An 18,937-nucleotide genomic window follows, 5' to 3' on the forward strand; every position below is an offset into this window, starting at 1 on the left:
CCAGGGCTTCATGCATGCCAGTCAAGGGCTCTACCACTGAGCCACCTTCCCAGCCCCATGAACAGTGTATTTCTGAGACTGGTTAGAGACAAACATGGCAATGACTAGGTGCAAGCACCAAGAATGCAGGGGCCTCCCTGGGCCAGGCAGGCAGCAGGGGCCACCACAGTCCCTACGCTTCCATTCCAGCTCTTTCCCCGCCCCCCAGAGGGCACAGGGTAAGGACACTCCAGCGCTCCTGGTAACGAGGAGACCACAGGTAGTTTTAGTTGCAACTCGAAGTCTTCGATTGCACATTTTAGCTTTGTTTTCCAAGTTCTTCTCCAACCCAATAACGCTGGGCTCAGCAGTGACCCAACTTATGCCCAGCCAGGCCTGCCAGCCACTGCGTCTGCCTCCTGGAGGGCTGGGCGCCCCGAGGTACCTCCACTGGTGAGGAGAGAGAGAGCCACCTCCTGCCGGGGCCAGGTAGCCCCGCCCCTCACCATCACCTGCTGAACAGTCTCCGCTCAGATTCCTTGAAACCTTTCTGTGTGAGGACCCTGTTCCCCAATGGGTGTGAACACCGTCCTCCCCCCGCCCCTCCCCTTTCCCTTTCCCTTGCTAGTCCCTTTCCCTTCCATTGTTCCCTTGCCTTTCCTTCCCTTCCTTCCTTCTTTCCCTCCTCCCCTTCCTTCCCTTCTTCTCTCCTCCCCTCCTTTCCTCTTTTCTCTTAGTACAGGGTCTTTTCTATATAGCCCAAGAGGACTTCAAATTCACCATCCTCCTGCTTTGGACTCCGGAGGGCTGGAATTACAGGTGTGCACCACCCCTCCTGGCCTTAGTCCCTCATTTGTATTGAATATAAATGAGGGCACGTCAGGTCCTGTGTTCAAAGCCCCTGCCCTTGGGGCTGTCCTTTCCTAGTAGAGAAACTAATAAAATAGTAAGCTGAAAAATTAACTACTGTCTAAATCCATGCAGGGCTGACTACATGTAATGTTTATTGTAATTACAATTAATAAGGTAATTGCATTATTACCATGTGATGCTTCTCGTATAACCCTTATGACACAGTGGGTGGTATATTAAGCATACTGCATATTAACTCATCTCATCTTTCCCTGTATTGCAAATGGAGAAACGGAGAAGCTGTAAGTTATTTCTGCCTTTTCTGGGTAATTGGAGATGAGCCTCATGGATTTGGATGGCTGGGTTGGCTTTGAACCTCGATACTCAGATTCCAGACTCCTGAGTGGCTGGAATTATAGATGTGAGTCACCAGCACTCCTCAGGCCTGCTTGCGGAATGTCTCTAATTCCCCTTAAAACAATGTCGGATACGGAACCAAAGATTAGCACACGATTGATTCTCTTCTCACTTGTTTGTTCAGAGGCATATTGTACAAATGTCCCCACTTTTGGACATGTTGGAATTCATTTTCTCAAGAGAAATCACTGCAGGTTGCCACTGCCCGCAACTTAGTTCAATTTGTCTTGGCTCACTTAATCTTCAGGCGTACAAAAAGTGAGGTGGAAGGTGTGGATTCAGAAGAGATGGGCTTCACAGTACACACACGCATGGGGAATGGGCTAGGCAAAGAGGTACAGGATGTGCTTTAAGAACGAAATTGAGGGGCTGGGGATATGGCCTAGTGGCAAGAGTGCTTGCCTCGTATACATGAGGCCCTGGGTTCAATTCCCCAGCACCACATATACAGAAAATGGCCAGAAGTAGCGCTGTGGCTCAAGTGGCAGAGTGCTAGCCTTGAGCAAAAAGAAGCCAGGGACAGTGCTCAGGCCCTGAGTTCAAGCCCCAGTACTGGCTCATGCATAAAAACAGTGAAATCAAGGAAGCTGTTTAGAATGTCCATTCTCTCCTTCTCTTTGCAGTGGGCATTAATTAACACATCAATACTGCTTCTATCTAAAGACAGAGACCTAGATAGTAAACTTATGGCAATCAGCTTCCTTTTGTTTGGGATTTAAATTCCTTTTTCCTCTTGGGGAAGCAAAAACACTAGAGGGAAGTGAAGGTATCTACTTTGCATAAAGCTTGAGATCTAAAAACGGTTGGCTATATACTAGATAATTAATTATTCACAGTGACCCTCATTTTTCAGGGCCCTTCTTTCTGGTAGTACTTCATTCTTTTTGGGAAGGTGCTCTGTACCGGAGCTGCACCTCTTGCCCTGCTTATGGCTGCCTATTTTGGAGCTAGAGTCTCAAAGATTTTTCTGCCTCGTCTGACCTCAAACCACAAACCTCCAGATCGCAACCTTCTGAGTAGCTACGATCATAGGCAGGTGCCATTCAATTGTTTGTAAAGTTATCCTGGCATTTATCTTATTTAATCTTTTTTTTTTTTTTTTTTTTTTTGGCCAGTCCTGGGCCTTGGACTCAGGGCCTGAGCACTGTCCCTGGCTTCTTCCTGCTCAAGGCTAGCACTCTGCCACTTGAGCCACAGCGCCGCTTCTGGCCATTTTCTGTATATGTGGTGCTGGGGAATCGAACCTAGGACCTCGTGTATCCGAGGCAGGCACTCTTGCCACTAGGCTATATCCCCAGCCCATCTTATTTAATCTTGGCTCTATGCTCCGAAGGTGATTCTATTGTTCTTACCACCCAGAAAAGATACAGAGAAGTAAAGGCAGCAGTGGCTTTGTCAGGTAGTAGACATGGATTCATTCATTCACCCTTGTTCATCCTACATGGCTGCATTCAGTGACTTTAGACACTGGAGAGACACAGGGCACAGGGAAGAAAACTAGGTCAGGAAGAATCTAAGTACGGTCAAGTACCAATGGCTTATACCTGGAATCCTAAGTACTTAAGGGACTGAGAGCTGAAGATCTCAGTTCAAAGTCAGCCTGGGTAGAAATTAACCCCTAAAAAACTAGAAATGCAGTTGTAGCTCAAGTGGTAGAGTGTCAGCATTGAGCAAAAAATCCTAGGGCAGAGTGCCCAGGCCTTGAATTCAAGCCCCAGTACTGGCACACACACACACACAGTTTGACAGTTTCCTAATGACCTAGTCATTAGGCAGTTACCCTATGACCTAGTCATTCCACGCCTAAGTAATTATGAAAGGGCAAAGGAAATACATGGCCACACGAAGTCGGTAGGTACAGTGGTTTTGAATAGTCATGGCCTCAAATATCTGTCAACAGAAGAAGAGGAAATAAACACATTGTGTATATTCACAGAACAGAATACTACGCAGCAATCAAAAGAGATGAGCTCTGGGTATATGCAATCGCAAGGGGGAACTCCAAAGTCATTATGTTAAGTGGAGGATAGCCAATCAAGAAGAAACTAGCATATGACTCCTTTTATATCCACCTGCATAATGTGTACAGTCCTCTGGGATGACACTGATCTAGAGGGATGGGAGGCTGCCTGGTGATGGGTGTGTGTGTGTGTGTGTGTGTGTGTGTGTGTGTAGAGTTACTAAGAAGCTGTGGGGAAGGGCTGTGTTTACTAGATTCATTGTGGTGAGAGTTTCAGGGCTGTGCCTTTGAATGTCTGTGCTTCATTATAGATCAGTTCTGAGTTCATAAGGCCTAACAACAAATTCTCTCCAACATTAAAATGCTCTTTGTTCCAGTCAGTATTGTTTCTGTGAACCTATTCAGGCTGGTGAATGGTAGGATTCTGGGAGGGTCAACCATGTAAACAGGGCGGTAAGCCACGCCCCCTGAAGGTGTGGATGCCCCCTGCTGGTATAAGTCCCCCCTCCCCCTCCCTCCCGCCTGCCCTTTCTTCCTCCCTCTCCCTCTTTCCCCCTCCCCTCTCTCTTTCTCCCTCCCCCTCCCTCCCTCCCTCCCTCCCTCCCTCCCTCCCTCCCTTCCTTCCTTCCTTCCTTCCTTCCTTCCTTCCTCCCTCTCTCCCTTCCTTCCTCCCTTCCTCCCACCTACCTATTTCCATGACTAATGACCATGTTTTAAAAATGTATGAATCTACTGCCAAACTGTATCTCCCTAAAGGTTATAATGATCAACATCTTAACCTCCTTTACTGACAGGTGCTCTGGGCTTCTCCAAGAAACTCAAAGCTGCTTTTCTCTCTCAGTATCTCTCTCTCTCTCTCTCTCTCTCTCTCTCTCTCTCTCATACAGCATCACAGTGGAAATCACATTGGCTTTTATTTGGATTTCTTTGAGTACTGGTAAAGTTAGTATGTCTTTATGAAATGGGCAACATTTCTGTACTATTTTTTTTTTAGGGTAGTAAGACAGAAGTTAAAGATAGATTCTGAAATGCGAGTAAGAGTCAGACCCATTTCCTGTGAACGAGGCTTGTGAACAGGCTTGCAGGGAAGAAAGCGTTATTTCTAGGTATGTTTTATTCTACACATGTACCAGGGCCGGAAGGCCAAATTCCTTACAGACCTCAAAGCAGATGTACAAAGGAGTACAGACAAAACTATGAGCTCTGCTAAGCTCCGATTCGCAGCAGCCACTCAGCGGCGTGGGGAAGGACCTGAACCTTGTGGCCGCCTGGCCCACACCTCCAGGTGTCCCCTTCCCCAGCCAGTGGTGCTCCTTTGCACACTCAGTCCGCCTCTCTCCAGCGTCACTCCAGCTGGAGAGCTACAACCCAGCTCACCTGTAGTGATCCCAAGTGCCCAGGACGGAGCAGGATGCTCAGTCAGAATTAGGAGTATGCCAGTCCTTGGGCTTGAACTCAGGGCCTGGGTTCTTTGAGCTTCTTTCTTGCTCTTTATCATTTGAGCCACTTCTGGCCTTTTCTGTGTATGTGGTACTGAGGAATCGAACCCAGGGCCTCAAGCATGCTAGGCAAGCTCTCTACCACTAAGCCACCTTCCCATCCAGCCTAGGCAAGAATCTTTTTACGTCACTTGCAGAAGGTAAACAGAAACGGCTTTCTTCCAGGAACCAAACCTCCCTCTGCTAAACTTTGTAAGTACAGGCCATAGATCACACGGGAAGCAAGTTGCAGGGTCAATTTTCTTTTGTTTTCTTTGTGTGTGTGTGTGTGTGTGTGTGTGTGTGTGTGTGTACAATGGGTGGGGCTTGAACTGGGGCCTAGGTGCTGTCCCTTGGCTTTTTCCCTCCAGGCTGGTATTCTACCAACTTGAGCCATAGCTCAACTTCTGGCTTTTTGCTAATTAAATGGAGATGAGAGTCTTGTGGACTTTCCTGCCTAGTCTGACTTTGAACCTCAATCCACAGCTCTCAGCCTCCTGAGTAGCTAGGATACCAGCTTGAGGCACCAGTGTCCTGCCAGAGTGCAGCTTAGTTGCTTGAATCCGGTAGTAGGAAATGAGCTGAGTGATTTTTCTCAGTGAAGGAATTGCTGGCTTCAAGGCAGCGGACTACATACCAGGAGCTGATTCACAACTTTCTGCGTGGGGTCTGGCTTCCCCCAAAGGCTTCCCACGAGACCACCCTCTCCTTCCTGCCATCAGAGTCACCTCCCATGAACTTCTGGGGGGGAAAAAAAGCTGGACTCACTTAAGGCAAAGCCCATAGCCCAACAGGAGCACTTTTGCACGCATCTCTTGGTATCTCTCGCTCACAAATGTCCACAGGGTCCCCCCCCGCCCCCGCCTTTGTGTAGTGGCAGGATCACCAAGGACATTCCCTGCTTACTGCCTGTTTCTTCAAACCCCTTGAAGAAAGCCCTGGGAGCTCTAATTTACATACTATTATTATTAATTGGGGTCTAATTTGTGTACATCGAGCTGCAAAAAAAATGAGTTTTATGAGGCTCAACAAATGTTTGGTTACAGCTTGGTAAGCATGGCCCCCACTGGAACGGAAGCTTGCAACATCCAGGGAATTCCTTCCCTTTTCCCCTCCCAGTACTAGGGTTTGAACTCAGTACCTGGTACTCTTTCCCTCAAGGCAGGTAAGTGTTCCACCACTTGAGCCAAAGCCCCACTTCCAGCTTTTTGGTGGTTGACTGGTGGTCTTTTCTGTTTGGGCTGGCTTCCAACTATGATCCTCAGATCTCAGCCTCCTCAGTAGCTGGGGTATTACGGCGTGAGTCACCATCACGCAATTTTGCAGCTCAGTTTTGAGAGGGCTAGATTGTAATAGAAATGGAACCCAACAAAAGGTTTCGGTGTCTGGCTTCCTCCAGTATTGTAATGTGTTGAGGTTACCCTGCTGTTCCTTATATCGTTTTCTTCTTCTCTTCTTTTTCTTTTTTGAGTCCGTAGCGGGGCTTAGGGGCCTGTGTGGTGTCCCTGAGCTCTTTTCCTCAAGGCTAGAGCTCTACCACTTTGAGCCACAGAGCCACTTCCAGTTTTAGTCTGGCCTTGAAGTGAGATCCTCTGAGCTCCACTTCCCAATTAGCTGGGATTCCGGGCGTGGGGCACTGGAACGCTTGTCCAACAGCTTCTTGTGTTGAAATACCCTGATCGCGGGTGGTCAGCGAGGGGAGACCATCCCCCCCTCCCCCCGCTCCCGAAAGCCTATTTTGAAAGACATTAGTGACTGGAAAGCTGGTTTTACCGACTTCATCTTGTGCTTTCCACAGAAGGCACAGACCCTAAGATGGGGAAAGAACTCTTTCTGGGAGGTAAGTCTCCAGCCAGCGCCTCTTCTGGGCAAGAGCATCCTCCCCTTCCCCGCCTCCTGACCCCCATAACACCCAATGACCCCCATCCCGACCCTAAACCCCGGAGGAGGCTGTTGCCTTCTCTGGTGACCTGGAAGAGCTACATTTCCATCCTTGGCCTAACTGCAGGATGGGGACAAGGACAGCAGGCTGTCAAGGAAGGGGTCTGGCCTGCCACCGCCTAAACTGTAGTGGCCTCTCGCTTGGCGATTTCCTTTCTGTGTTCAGGAAGCGCCACAATCTCGAGACTGGCCATTATAAAACGTAGTGAGCAACTTAATAAGATCATCAGTCAGTACCTAAACGCGACAGAAGCCTAAAGACAGAGAGAACTAAAGGAATCCTGGGCCAGGTGCCAGTGGCTCAGCTGTCATTCTAGCTCCTGGGAGGCTGAGGTCTGAGGATCAAGGTTCCACAGCAGCTTAGGCGAGGAAAGTTCAAGAGACTCTTGTCTCCAACTAGCCAGCGAATAGCTGGAAACGGGTTCAAATGGTGCTAAGCCTTGAGCAAAAAAGCAAACAAGCCCCCAGTAGGGGCACTAAGAACCCCAGTGGTACCTGCCATGGTAGCTGCAAGCCCCAGAAGTAATGTTTACAAGGTCTCGTGTGGGCAGAAACGTTCTAGGCACAGCTTGTGTAGATGTAGTCCTTATTCTGTTACTCCAGTCTCTAGTAAATGATAGTGAATGTTTTTACAAGCAAGTCATGCTTTACAGAGATATTTCACTCCTAGATGGCTGTTCTATTCGTGTCGCACATATGGGTGACTTGTCTTAGTGTTCACTCATTCTCTTTCATAAGGCTCTGTGTTATCCGATGGGAAGGACACGTCATAATTTACTTAACTAGTCTCCTATGATGAAGTGTTCAGGTTGCAGCCGTATTTAGGCCATAAAAAAGAATAAAAAGAGCCATGCAAATAAGTAAATGAAGCTCCCCGGGGGTGGTGAGGAGGTTGGGGCAGTCTCCAAGTAATTAGGCATGGCCTGGCTCCAGCCAATCAGGAGGCAGCAGGCTCTGACCAATCAGAAGCCAGCAGGCCGCTGCCTAGCCACCTGTTAACCCTGTATCTGCTGGATCCTGGGAGGCTCCAGATGGCTCTAGGTGTGTGTGTGTGTGGCCATTCCGGGCTGCCTTTCTGAATCTTAATGACACAAGGCCCTTAAGCATGAACACATGCCTATTCAGATGTTTTGGGATGTTGATGACAGGAGGTGCTGCAGTTAGGGCAGTGTTTGGGAGCAGGTCTGCCCTGGGGCTACCACCAGGACTGAGAACTGACACACGAATGCCCCTTTCTGATTTGGCTCTGGCCTGGGCTAGGTGTGTGATCCTTCTTAAATTCTTTAACCTCTTTAATCCTTGGCTTCTCTCTAGATAAAGATGGTCAATGATGTCAGATAACCAATTAGGGATGCACGGGAAATGGAAATGTTTGGCAAACTGGAATGCTAGCTGAATAACCTCATCAATGAGCTGGGTTGCCTTCGAAGTCCTCCTTGCTTGGGTGACTTTTTGAAGAATAAAGTACTGGATCTCACTTTTTCTTTTCTCCCTTTCGTTTCCATATGTTTCAAAATTTCTTTTCAATTCATTGGTTAATGTAGAGATATCAAAGGTATAACAAAAAGGAAGGCTTCTCTTATTTTTGGATGTTCTAAGAGGTTAAAAAAGTTTCTTACTTGATTTATTTCCAGTCTCTGTTCCTGATGGAAGGAAGGAGGGAGGATGGGAAGGAAGGAAGGAAGGAAAGAAGGAAGGAAGGAAGGAAATAAAGGAAGGAGAGGAAGGAGGGAGGAAGGAGAGGAAGGAGGGAGGAAGGAAGGAAGAGAGGGAGGGGCAAAAGGAGGAAGGAAGAAAAGAAGGGAGAGGGAAGGAGGGAGAAAGGGAAGGAAGGGAAGAGGGAAGAAGGAAGGGAGGAAAGAAAGAAGGAAGGAGGGAACTTATTTCCAGTTCACTGAGCTACCTGATTGCGTGTGAGTTGTAATGAGGCAGATGACGGGTTCCCAAGAGCCCTCCGTGTGTATGTATGTTCTCAGTTCCCTTTGGCACGGTTCCACCTTGGAAGTAGCCTAATCAGTTAATTTAGTGAGATTTAAGCTTCTGGTGTTTGTTGGAACAAATCAGAAATTGCCAGGAAACGTTTGAACAAATTGTGGAGCCCAGATGTAGTCCAGGGTGGCCCACATCCCAGAAACAAACAAATGACCTAATCTTGACTCATATGCGGGCTTAATGATTCATCTGTGAGAAGAGGACTTGAGATGGGAGCTTTCCTTTCCAATGAACTGGAGAAAATTGACTTCTTGATGTCACGCAGTCGTAGGAAAATTTCAGTGTGCTACCTTTGAGAGTAAACACTGCTTGACTCCGATCGGACTCGTGACTTATGGTACAAGATGCTTCTTGGGATTTTCAGTTCAGAACTCAGGCTATTTTTGCATCACATGGATCACTGTGGTCATTGCCCATACTCTTGTGTCATCTCTGAAAACTGCTGTAATGAATGCATGTACTTCTCACAGGGTAAACTAGCTCCTGAAGAGATTTTTTCTTCTCAGGAAAACTTCTGAATACTTTCTGGAAAAATTCAACGTTCTACAAATGAGAGATTCCCCTTGGATGTCTATCACAATTTTACATTTGAATTGGGCAAACACCAAGAAATCACAGCCAGGGGGGATTTTATTGTGTGCTGGGCAGGGAGGCCTAGTGTTTACAAAGTGGGAAGAGGATACCAGGAGAAGATTTTCTGTTGTCAGAGCGAGTCCACTTTCCTTCCCAGCTCCCCTCCATCCCCAGCCTTGGTATCTGCCAGATAACATCGTCCCTGTACTTTATAGGCCTCAGGACACTGCCCCCCCACCCCCAATATTTCTAGAGGTGGAAATTATGGAAGCAAGGAGCATGATGAAGGGCTTTCTAGCTTAGCATATTAATGTTGCCTACTGGAATCTTCCATTGACGTTTCTGTTTTGTTTGGTTGTAAGGACTTACTTCCTTTCTAATGAAATTGGGGGATGCTCTTGTTTGAGTGTTTGGTTCTGGCCCTTTGGAGTTTCCTTTACTGGGATTGTTTGGATTTTTGGCTTTTACAGCCATGGGAATTGTGGGTTGAGAGAGGAAGAGTGGGAGGGAGAGGCAAGCGTGTGGGGAGAGGTCAGGAAAGAGTCACTCTTGGTGCTCTTCCAGAACCACCCTCCGACACATACCGCACACTGTGCCATCTTACCATTTGAATCCTTTATGTAATGGATTCAACTCCACCCAAGTAAATTCTTCCTTCTTTCCCTTCTTTCTTGCTTTTTGTCTCCAAGTGGGTGCTCCACCACTTGGGCCACAGCTCCATTTCTGGCTTTTTTGCTGTTTAATCGAAGGGAAGTGTTATGGACTTTTCTGCCCGGACTGACTTCAAACCTCGATCCTCCGACGGCAGCCTCCTGAATAGCTAGGAATACAGGTATGGGACACCAGTGCCTGGCTTCATTTCAATATTTTTACATTCACACTTAGAGTACGAGTGTGACACAGAGTACAACGAGCTACTCAACTGTTTGTTTGTTTTTTTAAGTTTAAAAGTATCAACACGGAAATGAAAAGATCCTTTTTAGATTTTGGGGAACTCTAGCCACACCTCATTTTTGAAGCCCGGTCCTGGGTTGAGCAGAACAACCCTGTTCTATGAACTCAAACCATGTCTGTCACAGAATCCTCTCTGCAGTGACAGAGGCTCAGGAGATAAAGGTGAAGCCATTGGCCCCAAGCCTAAGAACAACTGGATGTCAGTTAAAAAATAGAGGCAACTCTTTTTTGGATTTTCTTTATTTGGGAAGACAGGAAGATAGAGCTAGTGTCTGACTCAAGGAAGCAAAAAACTGGGATAAGCTGCTGGCTGCTGGTGACTCAAGCCTGTAATCCTAGCTATTCAGGAGGCTGAGACCAGAGAGGAGGGGGTGGGAGGGGCGATAAGCTAAATATTAGTAGAACTCTGGGAGGCCCTGGCATCTGTATTGATATCTGTCTGCGTCAGTGTTTGGTGCCCAGGGTTTGGTAGCATGGTCTGTGGCCCACTCAGGGTTCTGTAGATAGGAAGGTGCAAACACTGAAATGATTTATTTTATTGGATTGGAATCCCTGGAAGGCATGCACAAACTCTCATTGTTCTCCTCACCAATGTAGGCTGAGTTCCTCCTCAAGCTAAATTGTACTGCAGGGAACTTGGTTCTTGTGTGTGTGTGTGTGTGTGTGTGTGTGTGTGTGTGTGAGAGAGAGAGAGAGAGAGAGAGAGAGAGAGAGAGAGAGAAGAGAGAGAGAGAGAGAGAGAGGAAGGGAGGGAGGGAGGGAGGGAGGGAGGGAGAAAATCGTGCTTATCCCCAGATTCTCTGATAGGCTGCACCTGACATTCTGAGGTTTCCCTGGGGGCCAAAGGTCACTGGTGTTTTGCAATTCACCAATTGTGCGCTTCTCTGCCTTGTGTGGACTTTCATTTTCCCCAGAGCAGAGCTGACTAATCCGGGCTTACTTTTATACTGTACTTTTGAGAGGTGCTTAAGTCACGCTGTTCTAGAAGGAGCGAGACTCTTGATATAGATTTCTTGCTATAGGATTTCAAGGAGTCTCAGTCCACTTGTAACAGCATTTCCACTACTGGGCATTTATTCTACTCAAGCATAAACACAATTACTGTTTGGCTTGAGCACAGCCCTTAGGGCAGAAGTTCTGCTTCTTCTCTTTTCTTTTTCCTTTCCTTCCTCCCCCCCTCTTTTTTTTTTTTTTTTTTTTTTTGGTGCTTGCACTAGGGCTTGGACTCACAATCTCTCACTTTGCTTTCCCACTCACAGCTAGCATTCTACCACTTAAGTCTCACCACCACTTCTGGCTTTTTGCTGGCTAATTGGAGATAAGCGTCTCTAAGTTCTAAACCCAATCTGATCTCAGTCTCCTGAGCAGCTGGGATTACAGGTGTGAGCTACTGGCACCTGGCTTTCTCATAATGGGGCCCATGACTCAGTAAGAGTTAAGGTTTCTTTTTTTTTTTTTTTGGCCAGTCCTGGGCCTTGGACTCAGGGCCTGAGCACTGTCCCTGGCTTCTTTTTGCTCAAGGCTAGCACTCTGCCACTTGAGCCACAGCGCCACTTCTGGCCGTTTTCCATATATGTGGTACTGGGGAATTGAACCCAGGGCTTCATGTATACGAGGCAGGCTCTCTTGCCACTAGGCCATATCCCCAGCCCAAGAGTTAAGGTTTCCAAGAGCAGAAATTAATTTCTATATATTGACATTTCCATCCTCTTTTCCTGGCACTTTCTTTCTTTCATCGCTCCTGTGCTTAACTGTCTCTGACATTTCTAGCCACACACCGATTGGGAATTCACCGCGCACACACACACACACACACACGCTTGTGTTGTACACACAGAGGTCTGTGGAGTCCTCTTGCCAGCCTCTGAAGTGCCTGTGGCTGTTCTCTGGTTCCGTCAGAGGCCAGGTGGGGATTGCTCGGCTCCCTAGGCCGAGCCCTGGGCTGTGGTACCACTGTCATTTGTGCAACACCATATGAGCCAGGACTTTCTGCTCAGAAAAATGACACACGTGGACCTAACTTGCACGGCTCTGCAGGAGCTTCTGCCTTCCTCAAGAGGAGCTCTTCTGTGCTTGAAGGTGACAGTTTTCACAGGGGACAGACACTTTCCCCTGGGGAATAATTGGGGAAAGTTTTGTGTTGTTGTTTTTGTGGGGGGCATGTCTGTTGAGTTAAGAGTGGCCCTAACACATGCAGACATGCATAGTCAGGGTGCCGTGGGTCATATTTTTTTCCCATCTTTAAAAAATTTTAATTTATCTCTCAGTGGTTGCACAAACGGGTTTCCATTCAACGGATCAATTCCATCCTTTCAAGTGACCCGGTTCAGTGTTCACATGAGTACATTGAATATTATGACTGTATTAGCCCACCTTCTTCTCTGAGTTCAGGGATGAATCTATTCCAGCTGAGCCATGCCCAAGGGGCGGCCTCCCTGTGCGGAGTTCCCTCTCTAAAATGGAGCCTCTATGGGCTGCTTCAGAGGTCAAGACAAAGGAAGCGCATGATCACCCTTGCCCTAGCTGGGTGCCCGTGGCTCATGCCTGTCATCCTAGCTACTCAGGAGGCTGAGATCTGAGGACCATGGTTCAAAGCCAGCTCGGGCAGAAAAGGCCCTGTGAGACTCATGTCCAATTAATTACTCAAGAACCGGAAGTGGGGCTGTGGCTCAAAGTGGTAGAGCACTAGCCTTGAGAGAAAGAGCTCAGAGACAGTGTCCAGGCCCTGAGTTCAAGCCTCATGACTGACTATATAAATAAATGATATGCCCATAGTAAACACATGCCTAACAATGCCATCACTATTAAAGAATTATTTATAACTTCCCGTGGTCTCCCTCAAGCCTTCAAGTACTTGTTCATGGCAATCTAGGGTTTGTTGTTTTGTTTTGTTTTGTCAGTCATGGGGCTTGAACTCTTGGCCTTTTCTGCTCAAGGCTAAGAGCTCTACCACTTTGAGCCACAGGGCCACTTCAGTAATCTAGATTTAAAGTCCCCCATTGGTAGCCTTGTGAAAAAGCCTGTTATCTGTGGTAGAGTGCAGGAGTAGGAAGCACAGTGCAACAGTAAACACAACAGAAAATCAATGGCAGGATTTGAAACTCCCTGTCCCCAGGTTATAGTTACAGGAGGACCTAAAGCTCTTCTCTTCTGAGGTTGGGAAAGAGAGATGAGGGTCCTTTTCAGGACCCCAAACTCACCTCAGGGAGCAAGGGGGAGAAGGAGAAGGAAATGAGACAAACACCTGTGAATGCCCTGAGGGCAACAAGCACTTGAGCTAATTGCTGTAACTATTCGCATATTCATAACCATGGAATTCTCGAGCCTTCATCTTGCCTGGAGTGAGTGTGAAGAGAGAGAACAAAAAGCCAGACTGGAATCCCCAGGAGGGTAGGGTTTATGTCTTTATATTTTATTATTTTAGCTCAGTGCCTACAACACAGGTCAATCTATAGTATACAAAAAAAAAAAAACTTGACAAATGAATGAATAGGTAATGATGATTGGATATAGTTTAACTTCCTATCATTTTTTAAAACTTTCTTTAAAAACCATTTTTTCAATGCCTATGAACTAAACATCAGGATATGAGCTAGGTGTGGTCACACAGGCCTGTAATTCAAGGTTGAGGCAGGAAGGATTTCAAGTTGTAGGCCGGCTTGGACCTTGAGACCATGTCTCAAAAAAGAACAGTGGAATTTTTGTCATTTCTCTCTTGCTTTGTGATGAATGATTCCAACTTCAGCAGCCACTTAAGACAGCAAACTTTTTCTTATTTCCCATAATTTCTGAGGTCAAGAATCTGCAGTTTGCATGGATGGTTCTTGGCTCTATGTCTGTCCTTTGCAGTGAAGCTGTTCTGTTGGCCTGGGCTGGCGCCATCTACAGGCTAGAATTGGACGGTACACTTTGATGATGGCTCAGTCCCCTGGCGTTTGGCCTGGGTTCTCTCTCCACCTGGACTTTTCTTTGGGCCACTGGAATGTCCTAGAGCCAGGGGAAAACGACAGGGCCCTCTGTGGACGGTATTGGATGCCACCCAGTGTCACCCTCACACAATTCTAGCCCTTAGAAACAGCTCAGCACAGGGCTGGGATGGAACTCAGTCGCAAAGTGCTTGCCTAGCAAGTGCAATGTCCTGGGTTTGATCCCGAGTACCAAAAAAGGAAAGACAAAGAAAAAAAAAGAAACAAATCAGTGCATGGGGCCCACACTCAAGAGCAAGAAATGACCTTTGCTTTTTTTTTTTTTTTAATTCTTTATTGTCATTGTAAAGGGGATGTACAGAGGAGTTACAGTTATGTAAGTCAGGTAAAGAGTACATTTCTCTGCACAATGTCACCTTTTCCCTCTCTTCCTCCCTTCAATATAGTATCTACTACCACTGCTACATTTGTTTACCCTTTGTCCCACCATTTCTGTGCTTCCCTTACCCTCCCCAAGACAAACAAACAAGACAAAAGGAAAAGAAAACAAAAAACGGTAACAAAAAAGGAGGAGGTGTTACAGGATTGGGGGAGAATTGCAAAATCATCACCAACCCTCTGGATAGAGAGGTCTTGTGTGTGCCTCTGTGTGTGTGTGTGTGTGTGTGTGTGTGTGTGTGTGTGTGTGTGTGTGTGTGTGTACTGGGGCTTAAACTCAGGGCCTGGATGCTGTCTCTTAGCTTTCCTGCCACAGGTTCTCTTCCAGATTTTTGCTGGTTAATTGGAGATGAGAGCCTCCAGAATTTTTCTGTCCACGCTGACTTTGAACTGAGATCCTCAGATCTCAGCCTCCTGGGTAGCTAGAATTATGGGTGTGAGCCACCAACCAGCCCCTGGCTAACTGTTTCCTTTTTATTTGACCATCCCTTTCCACTCACTATACACAAGATTGTAGGGTGATAGAACTTCCTTGGTCAGTGATGAATCTGGAATATTCTTTGAGTTTTGCGGTCTTTGGAGAGATGTCATGAGGGTTTGTCACCTTGGTCAAACACCAGCATGTCAGGTTGAGTCCTTAAGAACATATTTCTTGTGAGTGCAAGCGAAGCTGTAACATTTTCCTAAAAGAAATGTACTCTTTACCTGACATAAATCACAACCCATCTGTACATCAACTTCATAATAACCATTTTTTAAAGAACATACTTCTTTCTCCCGGTGATCACATTATTTAATATCTGGATGATTGTATAACCCACAAGTTCCTTCAGTGCTGTTATTCAAAACTGGCTCTTGTTGTGAATGGTATAAAGGACCAGCAAAGCAGGGAGATTACTGTATCTATCTCCTTGCTAACCACGTGATTAAAAATTCAAAATTCGAAGTGTTTTTGTAAAAACACTTGTTTGTAAAAACAAACAAACAAAACCCTGTTAATTAAATAATTTACTTATGTGCCCGTTGTGAGGCTTAAACTCAGAACCTCATGTTCTCACGTGGCTTTTTCTGGTTAAGTCTGGTGCTCTGCTGCTTGAACGAACCACACGTCTGCTTCTGGCTTTTTGTAGCCTAGTTGGAGATGAGAGTCTCTGGGACTTTTCTGCTGGGGCTGGGGTCTGGCTTTGAACCCTGATCCTCAGATCTCAGATTCCTGAGTAGCTAGGGCTATAGGCGTGAGCCACCAGTGATGGGGGGGGGGGGGGGCTTCGCCGGTTCTACCCGGTGAGCCTCCTTTGCCCTGGGGGGAGGGGTGGAGGAGCATGGATGCTGATCATCTTTGATTGGGTGCACACAGCACACAGCGGGTGTGGAAGAGAGTTTGTGGATGACAGTTGTTGAATTCTGTAAACAGATGGCAATCATCTGGGTGCTTTCCAGAAATTCAAGGGCCCTGGAGATACTGTGTGTTTTTATATCAAAGCTTCAAACCTAACTCGGGGGTGCAGTGGTTCATACAGTTTCTAAGGCAGGTAGCCCGGCTGGGGGCCCTCTGACCAAATTGGTTCCTGTTTGTCTGTCTTTATCTCCCCAGCAAGAGCAATGAAATCACTTTCTCTTCCTGATTATAGCTCAAGGGGAGCACACAAGCCTGGCAAATAATCAGCAGAGAGAAGAATGCAGACATTTTCCTTTCATCCACTGTTTACTCAATAATTATACAGTCCATTACAACTTGCTTCGAGTATTTTATATCCCGATTAGTCTATAAACATCAGTGGATGTGAATGTACATACAGATAAAGGGAAAGGGGGCAATGGTGACTGAGTGGGTGTGTTTTGACTTAGAAATAACTTTGTAAATGAAGTTCAGATTCCACCAGTGCTAGTTGGTAAGGACCCAAGAGAACTCATGTAGCGTTCTGAAGTTTATATGTGACCTGGGATAAGACCCTTCCTTCCTTGGTCCTGGGGCTTGAACTCGGGGCCTGGGCGCTATCCCTGAGCAATTTTGCTCAAAGCTAGCAATCTACCACTTGGGTCACAACTCCACTTCTGGCTTTTTAGTGATTAATTGGAGACAGGCGTTTCATGGGCTTTCCAAGCCCAGGCTGCCTTTGAACTGAGATGCTCAGCTCTCAGTCTTCTGAATCGCTAGGATTACTACAGGTGGGAGCCACAGCCACCTGGCATTCTTATTTCTTGCCCATTAGAGCACCCCAGATGGGAGGCCACTTCCAGCAGCCCCCCCCCCTTGCAAATATGGTTGACCTGTTTTCATTCTGTCTCCTTCAGTTCCTTAGCTCGGTTTCTTTGGCTACATGACTGGAATAGGTGTGGCAAGTATGTCACCTGGATCGTCAGGTGCCTCCGGTTTGAAAATCTTCATCTCAGGGTCAACAGAGAAACCCAGAGATAAATCTGAGGAGCTGGTGATAAAGCTTCCAGTAGTTTCCACTATGTGAAGGACTTAATTATATGTGATTTTGAGGAGACTATCTGCAGATGAAATAGATAAGCTGTCTCCTTTCTGTCTGCTGTGTGGCTTATACTCACAGCCTTAATTGAATTATGACTGTTAGCTTTTCCCTGGCTGTGAATTAGACCACCAGGCAGTTCTTTAGGTCTAGTTGTTTGTTTGATGACTATTATTGCCCTACTGTTGAAGTTTAGCCTAGAAATGGCAAAGGGTTGACAATTAGGTAGGTAACTATGTATGACTAAGAAGTAATATGATTTGAAAGCCTGCCCCCCCACCCCACCCTTGCTTTTTTTTTTTTTTTCCCTTAACTTCTAAGGCATTTCTGCTTTGGGGAAGGAAAATGTGTTTAGGAAAATCTTTGATTTCCCAGATGTGAGTAACAAGGAAGAGAGTCTGCCTTTCAAGTTCCGAGCGATCTTTAAAAGACGTCCAAGGAAATTTGGCTTGGCTTTCTGAATTGCTAGTTAGAACAAAAGAAGCAGGGGAACGTCTGCATTGACTTCCCCTGCACTTTGTTTCTATCATCGGAGCAGTTCGCTCCCCACTTCCGGAACTCAGGGAGAAACATGTCTGCGTGTGGAATTCATTGAGACGTACAAAGTGATCCGCAGAAATCTGGATGGTCTGAGGCCCAAAAGGCAAAGGAAGGTTTCTCAATTCATTTGTAATCTGAACGGAGAGTTGCACCAAATACTCCGCAGCCCCTCCCAGTGCCGGTGGAAGAGGGGTTCAGCCCCCCTTCCCCGTTGCTATGGAGAGTTTAATCCAAGACAGTGTTTCAGTCAATGGAAACAGTGGGGATAGCACTGAAATGATAATAGTTACTGCAAAATAACACCCAAGTCAGACTTAACTGAACCCATAAAACTTTCTCTTGGTACTACTAACCAGTTGAAACAAACCAACCAGTTAGACAACTTTTTTTTGGGGGGGGGGGTGAGTTTAGGTATGTATTAACTCACTGGCAGCAATCTTGTAGCATTTTAGAGAGAGTTTTTTTCCCCCACCCTCTCTTTTTAGGTTCTTCTGGGCAGAATGCCTGTATTTTCTTCCTCATTGAGATAGAGAGAAACATACACACACGCACACACACAGATTGCTTGAGTTTATTTGATGATGGCTGTTAGTATCCTCCTACTAGGGTAAGTAGCGGAAGAGGGGGGCAGTGTGAGTTTAAGATTAAAAAAAAAACAACACAAAACCAACCAACCAAAAACCAGCCTGCCCTCTCTTCTTCCTGAATGCTTCCCTGTGCGGTCTGTTTGCCAGTCTGTCTGGTCTGAACTTTATTTGGTTTCTCTCTGCCTAGCTAGCCCCTGGAGGAGAAAATTGAACTAGGTGGGTAAAAGGGTTAAGGAAAGCAACAGGACTCCGCAGGGAGTGCCACACTTGGCTTAGTGCCCTTTAATGGAGCCTCACTTGATTGGCTTTTGGAAGGCGGGGGCGGGAGGGGGGAGTTGCACAACTTGGAGATAGAGGGAGAGATAGAGTGAAGCCCAGTCTGGATGGAGAGGTGGAGGGGGCTGGCCCAGAGACTTGCTTTTCCTCCTCAGTGGGGGTCACTTTTACTAAAGCACTCTTTCCCCCCCTCCCCCCACCCTTAATGGGGAATTTATAGTAGCAGCTCAAAGTCTGGGACGGTAGGAGAAAACACTAGAGAATAAAAGCTTGAGGATACTGGAAGGGCAAATGGTTTCCCATGTGGTGATTTCAAACTCTGTGGTTTCTGATTTGAAGTTTTCCTTCCAGTGTGGTAGGAAGGATTTGATCAATGGATTCTTCTCGAGTGTAATCTCTGCTTCCTGTTTGCATTTGCAGGAAGTAACCTAAATCATCATGTGACGCTTTCAATGCTCAACGTTCAATTAGCTCTCTTTTGAATCCCCTCTGACTTCTGCCTTCATATGGGTAGAATGTGCTTTTTCTTAAAAAAAGTGGAACTTAT

Source organism: Perognathus longimembris, chromosome 6 (genome assembly GCF_023159225.1).
Source record: "Perognathus longimembris pacificus isolate PPM17 chromosome 6, ASM2315922v1, whole genome shotgun sequence".
NCBI classification, from domain to species: domain Eukaryota; kingdom Metazoa; phylum Chordata; class Mammalia; order Rodentia; family Heteromyidae; genus Perognathus; species Perognathus longimembris.